This window comes from Neoarius graeffei, chromosome 1 (assembly GCF_027579695.1).
Source record: "Neoarius graeffei isolate fNeoGra1 chromosome 1, fNeoGra1.pri, whole genome shotgun sequence".
Lineage (NCBI taxonomy): Eukaryota > Metazoa > Chordata > Actinopteri > Siluriformes > Ariidae > Neoarius > Neoarius graeffei.
Window position 1 is genome coordinate 109,136,170 of NC_083569.1, and position 25,349 is coordinate 109,161,518.

At 43.0% G+C, this 25,349-nt stretch overlaps 1 pseudogene; it reads right to left on the minus strand.

Annotated features, from left to right (window-relative positions):
* Positions 1 to 5,271: 5,271 nt before the first annotated feature.
* LOC132881668 (zinc finger protein 850-like) overlaps positions 5,272 to 25,349 on the minus strand; it is a 99,988-nt pseudogene continuing 79,910 nt past the window's right edge.

A 25,349-nucleotide genomic window follows, 5' to 3' on the forward strand; every position in this document is an offset into this window, starting at 1 on the left:
ACAAGGTATCCTTAAACTACAGCCATGACAACTCCTGATAATAAACACACATTAGGACTAGAAAACTTTGTATATACAGAACATAAAATACAGGACATAGAACATGATATTGATCCGGATAACAATTTACTCAATGATATAGAAAACAGCTGCAGTTATTACACAGATGAGCACTACAACGCAACTTTCCAATCAAAGCATAACATATCAATCATCCACTTCAATAGCAGAAGCCTATATGCCAACTTCCACAGTATTAAAGAATATTTGAAACAGTTTAAGAACCCATTCAACATCATAGCAATTTCAGAGACATGGATCAGCACTGACAGAGATGTGGACTTTGAGATGGAGGGTTATGATCTAAATCAGTGATTCTCAAACTGTGGTACGCGTACCACTAGTGGTACGCAGGCTCCATTCTAGTGGTACGCCAAAGAATCACTTAATTAATATAAAAAAAAAAAAATAAAATAAAACGTGAAATACTATCCATAATATCCGAATGGATGAAAATATCTTATCAATCGATGACAAGAAAATGAAAGGAGATACAAATTAAGTTAATAATTTTAAAGTGTTTGCAAGTGCTTCTGGGTAGCCGTACGTACGCATTCCCGCCGGTTCCGCTGACAGACGGTTATCCGCCATTGGTAGACTAGGCTGTGATGGGAAAAGGTGGAGGTGGCTTTGCTAATTATGACGAGTACGACAAAATTACTGCCGTGGCTTAAATCCACGAATGGGAGCGTGGATCAGGGGAGAGGGAGAACTGTACTTAAGTACAGTACAGTTATTTAACTTTTAAGTACATTTTCATTTAATCTTTAAGAACTGTCTTTTAATATTTATTTTAGTACAATGTTTATTTCACTTTTATGTGCAATTAATTTTATTTGATTCATTATTTAAGTACAGTGTTTTATTTTCCTATATTTAAACACAGTGTTCCTGTTCAAAGTACTGTATGTAATGTTACAGTGGCCAACAATATTAAATATACTTGTTAAATAAAACCTCCGCCTTGTTTTTAATGAATACTTAGACCTACTACGCTACTGTATTTTAATGTTGGTCATTATGGTGGTACTTGGAGAGCCAAGTATTTTCTGAGGTGGTACTTGGTGAAAAAAGTTTGAGAACCACTGATCTAAATCATATAAGCAGAGTGAAAAAGAGAGAAGGAGGTGTGGCAATATATGTGGACAAAGGATTGAAGTGTAAGGTGGTGGAGAGTATGACAGCAGCTGTTGATAATCTGGTGGAATGTATCACAGTGGAAATTTGTATGGAAAAAGTAAAAAATATAATTGTGAGCTGTTTGTACAGAACTCCAGCATCAAGTATTGATATATTTGAAAACTGGATGGAAAACATGTTTTCTAACTCAGTGCAGAAGACTGTGTTTATCTGTGGGGATTATAATATTGATCTGTTAAATCCAAAAAAGCATAAAATGACAGAAGATTTCATAAATACAATGTACAGTATGGGTTTATACCCAAAAATCACCAAACCTAGTAGAATTACTTCTCATTGTGTCACATTAATAGATAATATATTTACAAACAGTATGGAAAATAATACAGAAAGTGGGCTTTTATATAATGACATCAGTGACCATTTGCCTGTATTTATTGTCTATCACTGTAATTACTGGAAACCTAAGTATATGAATCAGCTGAAATACAAACGGATAAGAACCGAAGAAAACATAAGGATACTTAAGAGTGAATTACTTAAACAGAACTGGAGAGTAGTATATGAGGAAGAAGATATTGACAAAGCATACAGTGGATTCCTAAATATCTTTAAAACACTATATGATAAAACCTGTCCTGTAAGGAAATACAATGATGGACAAAAACAAGCAAATGGTCCATGGATCACCAAAGGATTAAAAAATGCCTGTAAAAAAAAAAGAACACGCTGTATAGACAATTCATAAAAAAAAGAACTTTGGAGGCAGAAATTAAATATAAAAAATACAAGAATAAATTAACCAGCATTATGAGGACATGTAAGAAGGAATATTATAATAAATTATTAGAAAGTAATAAAAATAACATGAAGGGGCTATGGAATGTACTGAATAGTATTATTAGGAATAGAGCTAAAAACAAAAACACAAGCTACCCTGATCATTATATTGAGAATGACAGATCAATAAATAATATGGAGGAAGTGGTAAATGGTTTTAATAGATTCTTTGTAAATGTGGGATCAGATTTGGCAGAAAAGATTCAGGATACAGATACACCTGGAGGGGCGGAGGCTGCTCGATGGGAGAGAAATCCTAAATCTATATTCCTTGGTGCAGTTGGCATAAAAGAGGTCATAGACATTGTAAGGAGAAGTGAAAGCAAAACCTCCACTGACTGGAATGATATTGATATGAGTTTAATGAAAAAAGTTATTGAAGAAATTGCAGAACCATTTACTCACATATGTAATATGTCTTTTCAATCTGGTAAATTTCCAAACAACATGAAAATAGCTAAAGTTATACCTTTATATAAATGTGGAGATAGACACCATTACACAAATTACAGGCCAGTTTCTTTACTCTCTCAGTTCTCCAAGATCCTCGAAAAACTGTTCACAGCAAAACTAGACAACTTCATTGAAAAATATAAACTTTTAGCTGACAGTCAATACGGATTCCGGAAAGACAGATCAACAACCCTGGCATTAATGGAACTTATCGAGAAAATCACAAATGGTATAGACAATAAAAAACATGTTATGGGAATTTTCATAGATCTAAAGAAAGCATTTGATACAATAAATCATGACATTCTATTCAAAAAATTAGAGAGGTATGGTATCAGAGGGGTTGGTTTGGACTGGGTGAGGAGCTACTTAAGTAACAGGCAACAATTTGTAAAAATTGGAGATCACACATCTGAGTATTTGCCCATAACATGTGGAGTACCGCAAGGGTCTGTCTTAGGTCCTAAACTGTTTATATTGTACATTAATGATTTATGTAATGTATCAAGTATAATGAAATGCATATTATTTGCTGATGATACAAACATCTTTTGCGCCGGGGACAATGCACAGCAGCTTATGGAAACAATCACAACCGAAATGAATAAATTAAAAAGGTGGTTTAACGTAAACAAATTGTCATTGAATTTGAGTAAAACAAAGATTATGTTATTTGGAAAATATAAGTCGAACCCTCAAGCTGAATTGAAAATTGACAACATAACCATAGAAAGAGTTTATGAAATAAAATTTCTGGGTGTGATTGTTGATCATAAAGTCTGCTGGAAACCGCATATTAATCATGTTAAAGCAAAAATAGCAAAGATTACTGCAATTTTGGGGAAATCAAGGCACATTCTGGACTATAAATCACTACATACTCTGTATAATGCACTCATACTTCCATATCTGAGCTACTGTGTGGAGATATGGGGTAATACCTACAAATCTAACCTGCAGCCGTTATGCACATTACAAAAAAGAGCAATAAGAATTGTCAATAATACAGGATATCTTGAGCATACAAACGCATTATTCGTAAAAGCACACACTCTGAAATTTACGGATCTGGTTAAACACAAGACTGCACAAATTATGTATAAAGCAAGACTTTTCTTCTTCCGGGTGAGGTACAAAATACGTTTATGGAAAGGCAGGGTGGGTATAACCTGAGAGGGGAAATGAATTTTAAGAGAGTAAATGTTAGAACAACTATGAAAAGTATGTGCAGAACAGTCTGTGGGGTGAAATTGTGGAATGGTCTGGAAAATGAACTCAAAAATAGCACCAACATAAAACTGTTTAAAAAATTATATAAAAACATGTTAATAAAAATATATGAGATTGAGGACAGGCAGACTATATAGGTGATGATGAAATTGAGAGTAAGTCTGTGACTGGTCTTCTTGTATTTAGTGTATAGTTATAGGTATGTGTATATGTATGTACTGTATATATGTATTGTATGTGTGTCTATATGCATAACATAAGTATCTGTATATATGATTTGATTTGGTCGATATTATACCATGTCGGTATGTTTTGGTATGTTTTCTTTTGTATATATAGTTTATTATGGTGGAAAGTGACATTTGATTAGCGGTGGTATAGAGGGTTAGGATTGGATAAGTTATTACTTCTTCCTAATCCTTTCTGAACATTGTTATGTTATTGCCTTGTGGCTACGCTATTCTGTTTATGACGATGTTTTGATTATTGCATTTTTTATTTAAATTTTTATTTTTATATCTTTCTTCTTTATTGTTCAGAATAAAGTAATCAATCAATCAATCAATCAATCAAAACAACCAGAGTTCGGGCAATCCAAACTGCACCATCAAGTCACAGTCATAGAAATCATTATGATGAGTCGTAGGCCTCAGCATTATTATACACGAGTACAGCATTAATTCAACCTTGCCATTCATCTCAGCAATTTTGGTTACTTTTTGATTTCATGTTTATCCATTTATATCATATTCATAATACACTGTCCTATCATTTGCCATATTTGCATTTATCCACATTTATGCATGCTTATAATATAATTATTACATGTATCTCATTTATTTATTCATTCCCCATATAACTTCTTATATAGGTCATTCTTTAGTTTTCAATTAGTTAATCATGTTTTTATATCTATCATGTATAACCACGGGCGGCACGGTGGTGTAGTGGTTAGCGCTGTCGCCTCACAGCAAGAAGGTCCTGGGTTCGAGCCCCGGGGCCGGCGAGGGCCTTTCTGTGTGGAGTTTGCATGTTCTCCCCGTGTCCGCGTGGGTTTCCTCTGGGTGCTCCGGTTTCCCCCACAGTCCAAAGACATGCAGGTTAGGTTAACTGGTGACTCTAAACTGACCGTAGGTGTGAATGTGAGTGTGAATGGTTGTCTGTGTCTATGTGTCAGCCCTGTGATGACCTGGCGACTTGTCCAGGGTGTACCCCGCCTTTCGCCCATAGTCAGCTGGGATAGGATCCAGCTTGCCTGCGACCCTGTAGAAGGATAAAGCGGCTAGAGATAATGAGATGAGATGAGATGTATAACCACCTATATATCCATTCCTTTGGTTTTGTTTTGATTAATTAGTCAGTTAATCAAAAAGGGGGGAGTGAAGAATGGTTGAGGGTTTCTTAAACTTCAGGATATGTGTCTGCCTGATGGAGGAAAAGCAGTATGTGTGCATGTGCCCACAGTAACATCCTTATCTGTGTTATGGATTAAATGTTTTGAGAAAGAGTTTTTGTTGTGAGAAACTGGGGGGGGGGGGGGGGGGGGGGACGACGACGACTTGCAAAGCCTACGCGTCTGGAGTAGTGTGCGCGCCTTGGACAACACCATTGAACATATATGAAGCTTCTTTAATAAAAGCTATCTACCTCTCTCATTAAGCGTGTCTGCCTGCAGTCTTTATTGAAGGGGAAACAGAAAATTTACTTCACAATCTAACAGCTTAACAAATCCACATGTCAAGACCTGTTGGTGTTATGTTAGAGCACTCGTGTTTCTGAAATGATCTTAAATGAGTAAAGCTCTGTCCACATTGTCCATAGTGATGGGACTTCTGTTCTGTATGATTTTGCAGGTGGCTGAGGAAGGCACCCAAGGGACGAAAAGTCTTCCCACACTGTCCATAGTGTTATGACTTCTCTCCTGTGTGGATGTGCTCATACCATTGGAGATAACTCTGACGAATAAACTCTTCCCACATTGTCCACAGTAATATGGCTTCTGTCCTGTGTGGTTATGCTCATGTATTTGGAGACTTACTCATGGGGGAAAAAACATTTCTACACTGGGAGCCTTCATACAGCTTCTCTCCTGTGTGGATATGTACATGCCGTTGGAGATGACTGATGACTAAAACTCTTCCCACACTTTACCCAGTAATACGGCTTCTCTCCTGTGTGGATGCGCTCATGACATTGGAGATTACTTTGACAAGAAAAGCTCTTCTTACACTGTCCACAGTGTTATGGCTTTTCTCCTGTGTGGATGCGCTCATGCCGCTTGAGATGACTCTGCCAACTAAAACTCTTCCCACACTGTCCACAGTAATACGGCTTCTCTCCTGTATGGATACGCTCATGCAGTTGGACATAACTCTGACGATTAAAACGCTTCCCACATTGTCCACAGTAATATGGCTTCTCTCCTGTGTGGATACGCTCATGTATTTGGAGACTAGCTCGTTGGGCAAAACTCTTCCTACACTTTGAGCATTCATACGGCTTCTCTCCTGTGTGGATGCGCATATGCTGTTGGAGAGCACTCTGACAAGTAAAACCCTTACCACACTGTCCACAGTAATATGGCTTCTCTCCTGTGTGGATACGCGCATGCTGTTGGAGATTACTCTGAAGATGAAAACTCTTTCCACACTGTCCACAGCAATACGGCTTCTCTCCTGTGTGGATGCGCTCATGGCGTTGGAGAGTATTCAGACAAGTAAAACTCGTTCCACACTGTCCACAGTGATGTGGCTTCTCTCCTGTGTGGATGCGCTCATGCCGTTGGAGATTACTCTGACAACTAAAACTCTTCCCACACTGTCCACAGTAATATGGCTTCTCTCCTGTGTGGATACGCGCATGCTGTTGGAGATGACTCTGACGATTAAAACTCTTTCCACACTGTCCACAGTAATACGGCTTCTCTCCTGTGTGGATGCGCTCATGGCGTTGGAGATGACTCCGACAAGCAAAACCCGTCCCACACTGTCCACACTGATGTGGCTTCTCTCCTGTGTGGATGCGCACATGCCGTTGGAGATTACCCTGCTGAGTAAAACTCTTCCCACACTGTCCACAGTGATATGGCTTTTCTCTTGTGTGGATGCGCTGGTGTTTTTTGAGATAACTTTTAGCAAAACTCTTCCCACAATGAGAACAGTGGCACATCTGGAAAACATAATGAAATGATTCAAGATGCTTAAATAATTTTACATTTTGTCCCCCCCATATACTGGAAACATACAACCCCAATTCCAAAAAAAAAAAAAAAGTTGGGATGCTGTGTAAACCGTAAATAAAAACAGAATATGATGATTTGCAAGTCTTAGGGTGTTTTCACACTTGGTCCCTTTCAGCCATCTAACCGAACTCAGATCGATGACTCAGCATTTTTTGCGCATATGTGAACACTCCAACCATACCCAGACCCCTTTAAAGCGAACCGAACTGAGACCACCTCTGGGGGTGGTCTCAGTACGGTTCGCTAAAAATCAACGGTACGGTTCGCCTAATCTGCGCATTGTGAACAAAAAGCGCACCGGGTTCACTTCGCGTTTTCACTGTAGTTTAACCTTCGTTTGCCGTAGTTGGTCACGTGACTGTAGCAGGGAAACTCAACTTCCTTTTGGAACTTACCACAGCCGCTTTACAGTTCTCTGAACTTACTGACTGATGAGTCGGCCACAATAATATAACTATATTATATATATATATATATATATATATATATATATATATATATATATATATATATAAATAAAATATAATAAATTTTCCTTAATCCGCACTATTTTGATCAAAGAATACAGCAGGGCAAGCATGGCAGCAGACATTTTGATTCAAGAGAAAATTACCCAGAATTCAGTGCACTGGGGGTCTGAGGGCTCTAGAGGACCTGGTGTGAACAGAAAGAGCACTGAGGCCCCATCAAAGCTTAACTGGACCAGAAAGAGAACCCAGTCCTCTTTGTAATAAATTCACAGTGTGAACACAAAAAGAACTGAGTTCTTTTTCTGTTGGTCCACTTTTTGGTCCACTTAAAGAGGACTGAGTCTGGTTCCTTTAAAGGGGACCAGGTGTGAAAACACCCTTAGAAACCCTATATTTAATTGAAAATAGTACAAACACAACATATCAAATGTTGAAACTGAGAATTTTTGCTTTATTTTTTGAAAGTATATGCTCATTTTGAATTTGATGTCAGCAACACATTTCAAAAAAGTTGGGACAGGGGCATGTTTCCCACTGTGTTAAATCACCTCTACATTTAAAGGAGTACACCACCCCCAGGTGAAATTGAGTCAGTCCCTAGAGTTGGATGAGTGAGCCAAAGCGTTTTGTAGCTGACCCAGCCATTGCCCTGATCTAGAAACGCCCCGGTTAGCTTTAGCTTAGCATAGTCGCTGTAATCCGGCGTGTCCAGCTAGCATGTCGTTGCAAAAGTGAATCAAATAACTCAAGATTTTTTATAATTATTTCTCATGACCTGTACATTCACATCAAGTACACATATCAATGCAAATTAACACGAAGGGATTCACTAGACCAATTTATTTGTGGAACTATTTTCGGCCACAGCACAGGCAATGCACCGCTGCAGGCGCAAAGACACCACGCAGCACCTGAAAACCCTCAACTTCCGTCAATACACCAGCGTGACTACTAAGTTCTCTGCTACTAGGCTGACACTGACAGGTGTGCTTTCTCGAGTTGTAATGGCGATGAATATGGAAGATTACACGACAGACGAAGATGATGACTTCGACTACCAAGATCCAAGACCCTACCTTTTCGAACCTGAGTTCACTGAAGAGGAGTCGCGTGCTTTGGATCGGGGAAGCGAGGACGTTGCGACTAGTCAAGGCGAGTCGGATGAGAGAACGAGAGCAAACACGAGCTGGTGGTGTGAGTGTGGAGTGTGTCAACCCATGCCGACTGAAATGGAGTGTTTGTGCTGTGCAAAATGGGATAAAATACTGCCGTCAATGGTGAGCAACGCTCCCGAAGAGGAGCGTGACCGCACTTATGTCACTGCTACCGACGACTTCTCAGCAATGATCCATCCTGCAGTCCTCAGGTTTTTTTTCCGGCGCGATAAAGTGAACTGGAAAAGAAACAACACACCGAGTGGACCCAATGGACAACTGTCCACAGAGTAAATAAAAAAAATGCATTATTATTTTACGGTGAAGTTCAACATGCATTAGACCGATAGCTACTTATAGAGTTGCTGTTTTCACAGGCAATACAGATTGGTGTCCTATCATGTTGTGTTGGAGTGGGCCCTAAAGGGAGAGACACTGGGCAAAGGGAATCGAATGCCATTGCCATCATGTGTGATTGCATCAATCCGACAGAACTTTCCATCAGAGTCTGGTATTTACGTTGGATTTCAAGAGGTGCAGGAGGCAATGGATATAGCCTAATTATTAGCCTTTTATGGCTTTGGAAAATCTTACTGTACAAATCTGTACAAATAATAACTATACTGTCTATACTGTTTTGTTGTAACCAAGTAATGTAGGCCCTATCTGTATCTGTAAGTAGATAAAACTGCTTTTACTGCAAAACTATACCTGAGTCTCTACACATACCAATAAAACAAAACATGAAGAGAACACAATTATTTATTTTCTTACAAACATGTAGAAAAGGGAACATGTACAGTTGTGTTCAAAATAATAGCAATGTGTTTAAAAAGGTGAGTAAAACTCAAAATCCTTATAATAGTTTTTATTTCCATGCATTGGGAACACTGCACATTATATTCTACATCAAAACACGAAGAAAAATGTATCAATATTTTAATTACTTTACAGAAAATGAAGAAAAATGAACATTGGGCTGTTCAAAAAAAAAATAGCAGTGTCTGCATTTTTCATTACAAACTCCAAATATTTACTGTATAAACTGAAAAAATCTTAAGGATTTAGTATTCCTGTGAATCACTAAACTAATATTTTAGTTGTATAACCACGGTTTCTGAGAACTTCTGGCACCTGTGAACAGGTATTCCAGCCCAGGATGATTTGACAACATTCCACAATTCCTCTGCATTTCTTGGTTTTGCCTCAGAAACAGCATTTTTTATGTCACCCCACAAGTTTTCTATCGGATTAAGGTCCGGGGATTGGGCTGGCCACTCCATAACTTTCATTTTGTTGGTCTTGAACCCTGATGCTGCTCGCTTACTGGTGTGTTTGGGGTCGTTGTCTTGTTGAAACACCCATTTCAAGGGCATTTCCTCTTCAGCATAAGGCAACATGACCTCCTCAAGTATTTTGATATATGCAAACTGATCCATGATCCCTGGTATGCGATAAATGGGCCCAACATCATAGTAAGAGAAACATTCCTATATCATGATGCTTGCACCACCATGCTTCACTGTCTTCAGAGTGTACTGTGGTCGTCTGAAAAACTGTCTGCGGCTCTTGGACCCAAAAAGAACAATTTTACTTTCATCAGTCCACAAAATGTTTTTCCATTTCTCTTTAGGCCAGTCGATGTGTTCTTTGGCAAATTGTGTCCTCTTCAGCACGTCTTTTTTTTAACAGTGAAACTTTGCGGGAGCTTCTTGCCGATAGATTAGCTTCACACAGGCATCTTCTAATTGTCACAGTACTCACAGGTAACTTCAGACCGTCTTTGATCACCCTGGAGCTGATCATTGGCTGAGTCTTTGCCATTCTGGCTATTCTTTGATCCATTCGAATGGTAGTCTTCTGTTTTCTTCCATGTCTCTCTGGCTTTGCTGTCCATTTTAAAGCACTGGAGATCATTTTAGCTGAGCAGCCCATCATTTTCTGCACTTCTTTACAGTATACGTTTTACCTCTCCAATCAACGTTTTAATCAAAGCACGCTGTTCTTCTGAACAATGTCTGGAATGACCCATGTTTCTCAGGTTTTCAGAGAGAAATGCATGTACAACATGTGTTGGCTTCATCCTTAAATTAGGGCCACCTGACTGACATCTGTTCTTTCACAGAATGAATGATCTCACTAATTAAACTCCACACTGCTATTATTTTGAACACGTCCCTTTCACTTAATTATTCGATTACACAGACTCAGGAGCATGCATATCATGAATGTTGGGTCTGTTGGTTTTCTATGACTCTACTACACCTACTGGTAAATTATTTGCCATGTAGTAATATAATTTCCACCAAAAACAGTGACTGATCTGGTTAGTCGTGTTGGACTGCTATTATTTTGAACACAAGTGTATATAACATTGAGATACAAAATAAAAGTTTGCCTTCATGGAAAGTCTTTGTAAATATGTGTATCTTTTCTTGATACATCCTCTATTCTTTGAATATATAAGGTTACTTTTGGTGTAATCCAATATTGCCTCTACAACATGTGATAAAACTGCTTTTACTGCAGAACTGCTAGACCAGTGACTACACACATGCTTATCAATAATGCTAACAAAGCATGTAAGTGAGTTTCACATGTAGGAAAAGAAAAAATTGTTGAAGACTAGGATGAGACTTTGAAGCGTGAAGTGTGGCCTTTCATGATGTCCTCCTTGCTGGGTTTTGGCAGACCGATGTTTGCTGCCAGGCAAGGAACTTGAACGTGTTATGATGGGTCTCTGTATTTTATGGAGGGGTCCAGCCTTCTTCAGATGACTCCTTCCATAAGCTCATTTCTGAACTTTTGGGTGGTGTCCACGTAAACAGGCTTGGCAATCCATTGTTTTGATTGTTTTTGATAGACAATGTTGTGTCTTTTGCAGCCTGTAATTAGAACATTAGTGAATGATTTCTGGTGATTTCATCAGGTGAATAGCCATTATTATTGGCCTTTTATAACAGATCCAGCATGTAATAACGACTTTCTGGTGACATGGCACAGTACCTGTAAAAACAGCATGAGAAAAGGTTCTTTAGCCTACCGGTTGTGTCCATGTGGGTGCAAGGCCAGACAGTGACTTGGTGCATGTTGCCTGTGCACAAGTTGTTTGCAGAAAAGGTAATGGAGCCTTGAAGTCCGGAGTTCTGGATTTCTGAGGAGTAGACTGAGATACACCTGCAAAAAGAGTGAAGGAATCCTCCACTTCTGGTGTGTCTTGTACATCTTCCTGTACATCACTGAGCTCACCCTGATAAATGGTTGATATAATGCAACTAAAATGATTACTCCATGAAGACACAACCTTTTGAATAAAGTACAGGAAAAGTACAGGAAGGCAGTGTACTGTTGGATAGCTGCCATTCATTACAGCAAGTGTAAAGAAGTATCACAGGTTACGCTAATTAGTAATGTTTATGTGACGTTAGCCTAAACAAAGATCAAACACTCATTTTGACATGGGAAGAATGGATGCTACAAATTAGCCACTGTATTAGCTAGGTTGGTTGGGGACTGATTTGAGGATTTTGCCTACAGTCTTGAGAGTTGGTATCAATGCCCATGTACTAATGTTATGTCAGTTGGGTAAAAATCTTTGGTTGGATGGTCTATTACATAAACTTTACATGAACAGTGACTTCTTTGCAACCTTCTTATCAAACTTTGCAGTACACGCGAGTCAACAGAGCGATTGTATGCTGTAACCAAGCCCCACAATTATTTCATGCCACAGGTAACGGTAAAAGGTAAACTCGTCGTATTGTCAATAGGGTGAAACGGTGATGAAGTTATACAATAAAACTGGAAGCGACAATGTGAGTCGGACTAACGGGACGTTTCAGTTATAACGTTAGCAATGTATAACCCAAGGAAGGAGGGATAGAAATTATACTTACAGGCATGGATGATGAACTCTGTTCTGCCTCTGTACTGAAAATGGATGGAACGGCTGTATCCTTAAGATGTAGCAACACCTTTCTCGTAGCATACTGCATTTTTTCTTCGTAGTCCTCCGGTTTGAAATGCTCATTGCAAACACGATATTGATTGATTTTATCCACTGGTGTTGTTGCAGGAATGCCGAGGGCTGCAAGCCAAAGATTTCTTCGTTCCACTGGTTTTGGAGTTCTGTGAAACATTATGTTCGTGTATGTCCTCTGCTTGTTATTGCAGCCCTTCACACAGCAAATAACCATTTTTCCTCAGTAGATATGAAACTAACTTCAAACTACTTACGTAACAACCTTACTACAACTTCTTCTCTTCTCCTCTTACCGCAAACTACATGCTGGTAACACTGGTGTATTGACGGAAGTTGTGGTGCTGTGTGGTGTCTTTGCACCTGCAGCAGTGCTTTGCCTGTGCTGTGGCCGAAAATAGTTCCAGATATAAATTGGTCTAGTAAATCCCTTCGTGTTAATTTGCATTGATATGTGTACTCGATGTGAATGTACAGGTCATGAGAAATAATTATAAAAAATCTTGAGTTATTTGATTCACTTTTGCAATGACAATGCTAGCTGGACATGCCGGATGTGTGTGTGTGTGTGCGTGCATGTGTGGCTGGGAGAGTGTGAAATAATCACTGAAAAGTACAAATAAAGAGTTTTTGGAACTCAGTTCTGGCCTGCCGTAGTTCTGTGCTCCACCCACCTGCTCAAATTCCTACAGTTAAAGCAAGAACGGTTTGTTTGTACCAAACCTCTAACAGTTCGTGAGAAGACATTTTGCACACAGACCCATATGGCACTATTGCAGTCCTTAAGTTTGAGCTGCACTGCACAGTTCAGTGTTTCCTGCTCTCTCTCTCTGTGTTTGTCATGTGTGTGATTGTTTTGGATTGTTTTATGCATGCCTCCTGCTGATTAAGGGTATAACACTCTTGCACTCGGCATGTGTGAGCTCGTCTCTGCTTTCATACTACTGTTAATCCCTCTCTTTCTGTCTGTCTTTTTTTGTCAATATTTACAGCCTGATATATATATATTTTCCCACTGTTTTTATAATGAAAATGTCCGAAATGGATATTAGCACTACACGGTTTAGGAGGTTTTCTGCCGCAATGTGTCTTGGTTTACGTCTTTATCGGATTATGATCTGTTTCGTAACATAATATGAGGGAAAACTGGTTGATAGTGGAAGTAAGAAATGAAATTGTTTGTTCTAACACAGCAGATTCAGTACACTTTTAAGAAATATAAACAGAATTTCTCCTTTAGTCCGAATATCATCTCTGATCTGAGACATATTTGGTGTCTGGAGTTTCTTTAGAGTCTTTAAATCCATGCTAGAGATAAAAGGCGAATCTATCTGATCCCGAAGGGACCGCGGAGTGGGTCCAGTGCCATCGCCCGGCGTCGCTGGATCAGGCCATCGAGCTGGCAGAGGACCATTTGGTGGCTGTTCCGACGGCAGGACAGCATGTCTCCTCTTCTCCCCTCTCTCTCTCTCCCCCTCCCCTTCTGTTCCTCGTCTTCGCCCCGTTCCTCCACTGCGGAGGCGGGGGCCGGCTCCACCCCAGCCGGCCTGCCGCACCTGCAGTGCCCTCCCGGTTCCCACTTCCGTGTCTGTCTCTCCCCCCCCTCAGGTGAGTGAGCCCCAGAACTCCGGTGCAGAGAGAGAGCCCGGGCCGGTTTGCTGGCGCTGCGGGGAGCCGGGGCACCTCCAGCATCAGTGCTCGGCAATGGAGGTGGGCACAATGGTCCGGATTCCCGACGCGCCAGGGACCGCCCTCGATCAGGGCAGAGCGTATCGCATACCGGTGAGTATCCAAGGGGATACATATCAGGCTTTGGTGGACTCCAGCTGTAATCAGACTTCAATCCACCAAAGCCTGGTGCAAGACGAGGCATTGGGGAGAGCACAATTGGTGAAGGTGCTGTGTGTGCACAGGGATGTTCACAACTACCCTTTAGTGTCGTTCCACATTCTATTTCGAGGGGAGAAATTTAGTGTAAAGGCGGCGGTTAATCCTCGCCTTACCCACTCGATAATTTTGGGGACTGATTGGCCAGGATTTCGGGAATTAATGACTCATTTAGTGAAGAGTGGGGCCTGCCATAGTTCAGCAGGGGGAGGTCCCGGTGTGGCATTGGCGGGAGCAGCTGTCACAGAGCCATCTACATCATCACCGCGTCAGCGTGAGGAGCAGCAGGCTCCTCCCCCTCTCTCGGGGAATCCCTTGCGGATTTTCCGTTAGAGCAGTCGCGAGACGAGACTCTGCAGCATGCGTTTGACCAAGTGAGAGTAATCGATGGTCAAACGCTCCAGCCAAACGCCACCCCGTCCTTCCCCTATTTTTCTATTATGAAGGATAGATTATACCGAGTGACGCAGGACACTCAGACTAAGGAGCCAATCACACAGCTTTTGATCCTAAAGAGCCGCTGGGAATTGGTATTCCAGGTGACTCACTTTAATCCCATGGCCGGACACTTAGGGCAGGATAAGACACTAGCCTGAATAATGGCCCGGTTCTATTGGCCAGGGATTCACGGTGATGTCCGTAGGTGGTGTACGGCGTGCCATGAATGCCAGTTAGTAAATCCAGCAGCCATTCCAAAAGCGCCTTTGTGCCCTCTGCCATTAATCGAGACCCCATTCAAAAGAATTGGGATGGATCTCGTCAGGCCATTAGATCAGTCAACACGAGGGTAATCGCTTTATTTTAGTTTTGGTGGACTATGCAACGTAATATCCAGAAGCAGTGCCTCTTCGCAATATCTCTGCATGTAGTATTGCAGAAGCACTCTTCCACGTCATCTCCCGAGTTGGAATCCCCAAAGAGAGTCTGACTGATCAAGGCACTACGTTTATGTCACGCACACTGCGCGAACTGTATGGGTTACTAGGAATTAAGCCTATCCGCACCAGCGTTTATCACCCACAAACGGATGGTTTAGTCGAACGGTTTAATCGCACCCTCAAGAACATAATTAAAAAGTTTGTACGCAAGGACGCACGCAACTGGGATACACCTGCTACACCAAGCCCATTTGCATCTGGATAAGGGAAATGGCACAGTGAGGATCCTCTTCTTGGACTTCTCGAGTGCCTTCAACACCATCCAGCCCCTATTGCTTCAGGACAAACTGAACAGGATGCAAGTGGACCCCTGCCTGGTCACCTGGACCTCCAGCTACCTCACTGACAGGCCGCAGTATGTCAGGCTGAAGGACATCACATCTGGCACGGTGATTAGCAGCACCGGAGCACCCCAGGGCACGGTGCTGGTCCCTCTTCTCTTCACCCTGTACACCGCGGACTTCTGCTACAACTCGGAGCCGTGTCACATTCAGAAGTTTGCCGATGACACAGCCATTGTTGGGTGTATCAGTGACGACAGAGAGGAGGAGTATAGGAGCCTGGTGAGGGACTTTGCTGTGTGGTGCAACAGGAACCATCTGCAGCACAACACCTCGAAGACCAAGGAGCTGGTCATTGACTTTGGGAGGTCCAGAACAAGGTCACGACCAGTTCTGATCGAGGGAGTCGAGGTGGAGGCTGTGGATTCCTACAAGTACCTCGGGCTGGACAGCAAGCTGGACTGGACTTGCAACACCAAACACTTATACAGGAAGGGACAGAGCAGCCTATACTTCCTTAGGAGGCTGCGGTCCTTTAACATCTGCAGGAAACTCCTGCGGATGTTCTATCAGTCTGTGGTCGCCAGTGTCCTGTTTTACACCGTGGTGTGCTGGGGGGGAGCACATCCAAGAAATACACATCCAGGCTGGACAAACTGATCAGGCGGGCCGGCTCTGTGGTTGGTATGAATAGAATAGAATAGAATCTTTATTGTCATTGCACATCAGGTATACAATGAAATTGCAGTGCTTCTCTGGCCGGTGCATAATAAATATAAAAAAGAAAAAAAAAACAGTAAAATAAGAATAAGAAAGGAGTAAAATAGAAATAAGAAAGGAATGCATATTTACATAATTTACACATTACACTAGCATACACTCTCTTATGAGTTCAGGGACCTGATGGCCCAGGGAAAGAAACTGTTTTTAAATCTGTTTGTCCTGCTTTTGAGGCACCTGTATCTCCTGCCAGAGGGCATGAGGGTAAACAGGTGCTGTCCCGGGTGTGAGGGGTCAGCAGTGATTGCCCTCACTCTCCTGAGACACCGTGTGCTAGCAATGTCTTCTAGCGAGGGTAGGGGACTGCCAGTGATGTGTTGTGCAGTTTTAATGACCCTCTGCAGGTTCTTTCTTTCTGCCACAGAGCAGTTGGCGTACCAAGCTGTAATGCAGTACACCAGGACACTCTCGATGGTGCTGCGGTAAAAGGCCACTAACAGTTTCTCCTCCAGATGGTTCCTTCTAAGTATCCTTAGGAAGTGGAGTCGCTGTCGGGCCTTTTTTACCACCGCGGATGTGTTGGCAGTCCAGGAGAGGTCCTCGGCTATATGTGTCCCAAGAAACCTGAAGGAGGACACCCACTGGACACAGTCCCCGTTGATGCTCAGTGGGGCTGGATCCTCCCTGTGTTTCCTGAAGTCAATCACCATCTCCTTAGTTTTAATGGTGTTGAGCAGCAGGTTGTGTGCAGAACACCAACCTGCCAGCATGTTGACCTCATCCCTGTACACAGTCTCATCCCCTCCGCCAATGACCGTTATGTCATCTGCAAATTGAATGATGGTATTGGAGGGGTGGATGGGTGTGCAGTGAAGCGTATACAGGGAATACAGGAGAGGGCTCAGCACACAGCCCTGAGGAGAGCCTGTGCTGAGGGTCAGGGTGGAGCTGGACTCTCTGGTGAGGGTGGCAGAGAAGAGGTCTATGGACAAACGAACATCATGGACGATGCCAGCAACCAGAGGAGCCTGTTCAGTGACAATGCTCCTTCCCAAGTGCAGGACGAACAGACTTCAAAACTCCTTTGTCCCTCACGCCATCAGACTGTACAACTCCTCTCTGGGGGCAGGAGGGGTAACAGGAGGACAGAGGATGGGAAGGAGCAGTAGCCTAGCCTAACAATAAGTAATACCGGACAATGTGCAATATAAAGTGCAATATCTCTCTTGCTGCCGCCCCCCCCTTCTCCCCACCTTTTTTCCCCCCTCCTTCCTCTCTTCCCCATATCTTATTCTTTTTATATGTAAATACTTAATTTATTTTAATTTATCTAGAAGTTTTCTCTATTTCTTTGAGGCCGCCCTCAAGGCCACCTTTTGCCAGGGTCTGCGCCCCCGAAGTGCTTGTTGAACTGGCATGCTGTGATAAGCAACTCAGTCTCGACTCCCTCGTTGACCTGGCAATCTGCCGAGACCACCTTCTTCAAAACCGACCCTCTTTATAACAACCTCCAGCTCTTCTTCCTACTCTGCCATCCCCAACTCCAATGGAGGTCTCCCATGCTCACTTGCAATGCTTTGAGAGGGACAGGAGGCGTCATGAAGAGCTGTTTTTATTGTGGTGAATCTAGCCATCTGATCGCCCACCCAACCCAAGAAGGGAGGGTTTCACCTGCCAGGAAACCTATCCACCCAGCCTGGTAAGTCACAAATTCATCCAAGCACCACATTTTCTTCAGATGCCAGTCCTGTTAAAGCTCCCAGACTTGACCCATGTTGTCTCTGCCTTCATAGAGACTGCGGCAGAGGGTACCTTTATCAGTCTCAAGATCGTCCAGAAGTACAACCTGCCCACAGAAGAACTCCAGTGACCAGTGAACCTTAAGGCCATTGATGGGGGCCCCATTGGTGATGGGCTCATTACAACATGCACAACACCTCTTGAAGTCCAGGTTGGAGCTCTTCATATAGAACATGTTACCTTATTGGTCACTCACACAGCTCAGCATGCTCTTGTTTTGGGGTTCCCATGGCTCCAGCTTCACGATCCCCTAATCTCCTGGCAACACAGAGAAATTCTGCAGTGGTCTCCATCCTGCTTCCAGTACTGCTTGAAACTTCCAAAAGTCACTCTTTCTTCCACCTCTGTAGAGAGCCTGCTGCCAGGTAATATTGACACTGTTCCTCCCTGTTATCATGACCTCAAGGAAGTTTTCAGCAAGGTTAAGGCTAGTGGCCTACCTCCTAGGACTGTGCGATTGACCTTCTCCCAGGTATGACTCCACCTCAAAACCACATATATCTTCTGTCTATCACCGAGCAAGCTACCATGGAGGAATATGTACAGGAGGCACTACAACATGGGTATATTAGACCATCCATGTCTCCAACTTCAGCCAGCTTTTTCTTTGTGGAAGAGAAAGTAGGGGGCTCTGGCAGTGGGGGCATGGCCAAGCATTGGTTTGTGAATGGAGGGAGGGGCCAGGGAAGGTGAGTGGCAAAAGTCAGTATACCTGCTCTCAATTAACATTGTGTCTGTATGTTTTGCAGTGACTATAGAAAGTAGAAAAGGAGGGAGAGAGTGAAGAGAGGGGTTCTCTCCCAACCTGAGCACATATATGTGTGTCTGTGTGTGAGTTAGTAAAGCTGAAAAGCAAAGAAAACCACAAAATAAAAGTCTGTGTGAACAGCATTTCCTGCCTGCCACGCTTCAGTATTCCACCGACTTCAGGGATTCATTACAGTGGTGCCAAAAGCTGGGATACTGAAGGGAGCTGCCCTATGGAGTCCTTACCACTGAAGGATCTAGTCCATGCCCTCACTGCCGCCCAACAGAGCTAGCACCAAGCGCTGACCGCCCTCTGGAAGGAACAGGAGCGACGCTTTGAAGCCTTGCTGCTGGCCCAGCAGGAAGATCGGCAGGCGTCCCGGCACCTGCTTGTGTCTGCAGGGTCCTTAATCGCCACCACAGCAGACCCATCCCACATCACACTGACGAAAATGGGACCACATGATGATCCAGAGGTATTCATCGCTCTGTTTGGGCAAGTGGCTGAAGCGTGGGGGTGGCCGGTCCAGCAATGGGCAGCACATCTACTACCACTGCTGACTAGGGAAATCCAGCTCACTGCGCAACAGCTGCCTGCCAACCATCGGCTCGTCTACGCTGACCTGAAGCGAACCATCCTGCAGAGTCAGCCACTCTCCAGAGCAACATCAACATTTATGCAGGCTGACGCTGGAGGAAGTTCGTGATCAGCCAACAACACCTGCCAGTGTCCCGGAGTTGGCCCAATCCAGCCATTGAGTTGGTCCTCTGCCAAATGTGACACTCTCCTTCCCGTACTTCGCTATTATTAAGGATAGGCTGTATTGAGTGACACGGAACACTCAAACTGGTGAACAGTTAACCCAGTTGTTAATCCCAAAGAGCTGTAGGGAACTCATATTCCACGTGGCTCACTTTAATCCAAAGGCCAGACATTTAGGACAAGATAAAAACACTAGCTCAAATAATGGCCCAGTTCTACTGGGCAGGGATTTGCAGGGATGTCCGTCAGTGGTGTGCAGCATGCCGCAAATGCCAATTAGTAAATCCTACGGCCACCCCAAAAGCGCCTTTGTGCCCTCTCCCTCTAATTGAGACCTCCCTTCGAAAGAACTGGCATGGATCTTGTTGGGCCATTAGATCAGTGAGCACAGGGATATCACTTCATTTTAGTTCTGGTGGACGATGCAACGTGATATCTGGAAGCAGTGCCTCTCTGCAATATTTCAGCATGCAGTATTGCAGAGCCACTCTTCCACATTCTCTCGCAAGTCAGGATTCCAAAAGAAATCCTGACTGACCAAGGCACTATGTTTATGTCATGCACTCTGCGTGAACTGCATGGGTTACTGGGGATTAAATCAAGCCGCACCAGCATCTATCATGCACAAACAGATGGCTTAATAGAACAATTCAATCAGACACTCAAAAATTTAATTTGGAAATTTGTAAGCGAAGATGCACGCAATTGGGATAAATGGCTTGAGCCCCTGCTGTTTGCAGTACAAGTGGTCCCGCAAGCCTCCATGGGACTCTTCCCGTTTGAACTGTTATATGGGCGTAAGCCTTGCTGCATTTTGGATGTGCTGCAGGAAAACTGGGAGGAGGTACCTTCAGCTAGCAAAAAAGAAATTCAATATGTTCTCAACCTGCACGGAAAGCTCCACACCCTCATCCACTTAACTCAGGAGAATTTGCGGCAGGCACAAGAATGTTAAACCCGGCTGTACAGCAGGGGCACAAACCTTAGAGAGTTCATTCCAGGAGATAAAGTACTCGTGTTACTGCCCACTTCAAGCTCCAAATTAGTCACCAAGTGGCAAGGGCCCGTTGAGGTCAGATGCTGAATCGGGGACATCCACTATGAGGTGAGGCAGATGGATAGGGGCAGGGCAGTGCAAATATACCACCTCAACCTGTTAAAACATTGGAACAAGGGGGTCCCCATGGCATTGGCATCGGTAGTTCTGGAGAAGGCGGAGCTAGGGCTGGAGGTAAAAATGAAAGTAACAACTCAAACTGCTCTGGTCCCTTGTGGAGACCACCTCTCACTGGCCCAACTCACGGAGGTTGCCAGGTTGCAAAAGGAGTTTTCCGACATGTTCTTGCCCATTCCTGGCCACACCCACCTCCATAGAACACCACATTGAAACGCGCCTGGGGTGGTGGTGTATAGCCACCCATACCCAAACACAAAAAAGGGTGGTTCAGGATAAACTTAAAATGGGCATAATCGAGGAGTCCCACGGTGACTGGAGCAGCCCAGTGGTCCTGGTTCTCAAGACCGATGGGTCTGGTTCTGAGTGGACTACAGAAAAGTCAATGCGGTCTCTAAATTTGATGCATACCCAATACTTCGCATTGATGAGTTGCTCAATCGATTAGACACTGCTCACTTTTATTCAACACTGGACTTGACTAAGGGATACTGGCAGATCCCTTTGACTCCTCTATCCCGAGAGAAAACTGCCTTTTCCACACCATTTGGATTACACCAATTTGTCATGCTTCCTTTTGGGTTATTTGGGGCTCCTGCTACATTCCAGTGGCTCATGGACAAGATCCTCTGCCCCCATGCCACCTATCGGTCACCAAACAGGAGAAGAACAGACTGCAATGGAAAATAAGGACTGCAGAGAAAATTATTGGTGTCAACCTGCCCTCCATCCAAGACTTATACTTGTCCAGAGTCAGGAAATGGGGAGGTAACATCTCTGCGGACCCATCACACCCTGGTCACAATCTGTTTAATCTTCTCCCCTCAGGGAGGCGATATAGATCACTGTATGCTAAAACAACCAGACACAAGAATAGTTTCTTCCCTCAGGCTGTCTCTGTGATGAACAGCTAAAATCCACATTCATATATCAGTAATATCACTTGCAAAATATCTGCACACTTATACTGTCACTCTGTGCTCACTGTGACTTATATGTATATTAGTGCTGTCAAGCGATTAAAATATTTAATCGCGATTAATGTCGCGACTGTCATAGTTAACTCGTGATTAATCTCAATTTAATCGCACATTTTTGTCACATGAAAAACCATTGTAATTCTCTTATCAGCATAAAAAAGTGAATGGGCTTGCTCACCGTTCGAACTACGGGGGTACTCGGGGGATCCGAGATCCCCTGAAACAGACATGAGATCCCTTGAAAACATGATTTGGGAAATGTTGGGGGGGTCTCTAAAATATTGGCAAAATTATGTTTATTGACATGGCAATCGTGTGTAACGGGAAGCATTTGCATATCCGAAGTGAGCGCGTGAGCAGAGATCCGTGCTCTGAGACATGCGCAAGCACCCCCCCAAGGGAAAAAAAAAGGGACCCCCCGAAAATATCGGCATAGTTCGAACACTGGTTGTACCAATGTTTTTTGTTTTTTGTTATTGCAGAGCATAACACATCTTGTCACAGCCACTGCAAAGTGGGGCTGGAGCCGCCGATGGGAAAACGATCGGAGCACCGTGGCTCTTCGGGGGAGGGCAGAGGACTCTGGCTGTGCGGGGCATGGCATCATGTCACAGAGCGTTAATCTCGTGATAAAAAAATTATCGCCGTTAAAATTGAGTCAAGTTAACGCGTTAATAACGCGACATTTTTGACAGCACTAATGTATATATAATTTTTTTTTACTTATTTAAATTTACTATTCATCTTTGCACTATGCACCATATTGCACCAAAAGGGAAATCCTTTCTGTGATGAACAGCTAAAATCCAGATTCATATATCAGTAATATCACTTGTAAAATATCTGAACACTTATACCGTCATTCTGTGCACACTTTATATTTATTTAACTATTCCATACTTGACTTACCTGGATTACTTTGCATTATGCACCTATTTTTGTTGTTGTTGTTTGCTTGTTTGTTTGTTTTGTGTATACGCTTTTTTATCTGTTTTTGTACTATGAGAGCTAAGTGAACCGGAGTCAAATTCCTCGTGTGTGTCCACACACCTGGCAATAAAAAGTGTTTCTATTCTATTTCTATGTTGTGGCATACTTTGACGACATTATTATATACTGCAATGATTGGCCGCAGCACCTGGAACACCTTAGGGACGTCCTAAAGTTGCTGACACAGGCGGATCTCACAGCTAACCAGAAAAAATGTGTGATTGAACACGTGGTATTATGGTATCTGGGTTTCCACTGTAGTGATTGCGGCCTGCCCAAGGCCCAAGACCAAAAAGTGGATGAGAGAGTTCCTGGGGTTGGCTGGCTATTATCACAGGTTCATACCTAATTATTCGGATGTCACCAGCCTGCTGACTGATCTCACTAGAAAGGGGGCACCAGATCCATTCCAGTGGATGGAGCAGTGCCAACAGACCTTCACCAAAGTAAAAGCTGCACTGTATGGAGGGCCACTTCTACACTCCCTTGACTTCTCTCTCTCCCTTTCATTTTGCAGATGGACACATCGGACAGAGAGCTGGGGGCCATTCTGTCCCAAAAGGTGGAGAGTGAGGAACATCCAGTGCTGTACATCAGCCATAAGCTCTCAATACGTGAACGTAAGTACAGCACCATTGAGAAGGAGTGCCTGGCCATCGAGTGGGTGGTCCTCACTCTCTGATACTACCTGCTGGGGTGCCCGTTCACTCTCTGTTCAGCCCACATGCCCCTCCAGTGGCTCCACCGCATGAAGGATGCCAACATGCGGATCACCCGTTGGTATATCGCCCTCCAGCCGTTTAAATTCAAGGTGATCCAGAGGCTGGGGGCACAGATGGTTGTGGCAGACTTCCTGTTGGGGTGGGGTCTGCTGAAGGCCGCACGGCTCCTCGGCCTGAGTCGGGCGGTGGGGGTATGTGGCAGCAGGGGCGTGGCTGAGCATCGGTTTTTGAAGGGAAGGCATTGCCAGCTGTCATTTGGATAAAAGTAACAATTAGAACGAGATAACATGTAGGCAAGGGCGTAGGTTTGGTATTAACATTGGTGGGGACATAAACCCAATGCCAACTTCAGGTCAACATGAGAAGGTCACAATATTTTGTTCCATTGTGTTCCACCAAAAGAGTATCCATCATCTCTCCAAAGTCCAGACTTTTAAAATTTGAAGTTCAGAACTGTAGTAATTCATTAATAATAATAATAATAATAATAATAATAATAATATGCAATTCATTTGATTAATTGCAAATCTTGCATGTGATAATTAACTCATTCTACCAATTTGCAAAAGTGTCTTACAAGCAAATAATGCATTGACTGTCAGGAGGGAGTATGTTCCTTTCCCTCATAAATGGAAGTAAAACACATACGAAGCCTTAAACATTGCATTACATTAGGCTGACAGGGGGAGTAGGCTATCTTCTGTGTGATCTTTAACGAGTTTTAGAATGCTAGTTTAAGCTGATATGTGATTGATCTAATGGTAAAGCAGGATGAGGGCTCTAGAACTTTGACACGTTGAAAGGTTACAATTTTACTTGGCAACAGAATGTATCTGAATTCTGATTGGTTGTTGTTATATTATTGCCCTTTTGTTGTCTGCTTGAGCGGAGAGGGGAGGGAGAGGAGAGAGTGACAGGGTTCTACAGAGAAAAGTTTTTAGCCTACTGCTTTCAAATGAACTCCCTCGAAAACCAATCAGTTCAGCGTATTATGCACTTGGTACGTGATGTTTTCAAAAGGGAGGCAGAGAGTAACCAAAAATTTCTGATCAAGAAGGCGGAGGCTGTTATGCTTATTATGTAAAAATAAAACATTTGATTAAAAGGTGTCTGGGCCACGAACAAGGTCCACATCACCATTGGGTTGTTGTTTACATGTGTCATGTTACACAAACTTGGTCAGAGCACTCTGCAGGTCTTAACTGAAGCACTTCAAATTAAGAGTTAGCGGGCTGCTAAAGTTTGCAGGCACTTCACAAGCAAGACTAGGTGCAATATTAGCCAACATTAGCACAATTTGATATGATTTATTAATGTCTTTGTGACCTCAATGAACACCAGTTGTTGTCAGTATCAAGTCGGATTGTTATTTCAGTGTTTCCCATAGACCAGGTAGCAATTTGTGGTGCTCCACTGTGCCGATGAGGGAATCGTGTGCTGTGGTGTTGTGGCGGTCGGTGGAGTCGGTCATTGGGGTGTATGCAAAGTGTTTACAGCGGGCGGTGTTCAAAACACACAGTATTTTTCTTCAGAGTCACCTGCTGGGACTATTTTAAAGCTACAAGAAGCATTTGAGATTATTCAGTTCAATCTAAATTCTTTTAAGTTCTTTAAGAGAAGACAGCTAAAACAATTTTTACCAGAACCCTGCCTGGTTTCATTCCTCGACCCAACTTTACATTACAGGGCAGGCCATTAGTTTGCTGGTTTTGATGTTGGTGGAAAACCTGTCTTTTAAATTTATGAAAATTACTCACCAAAATTGAAGTTAAAGTTTAGT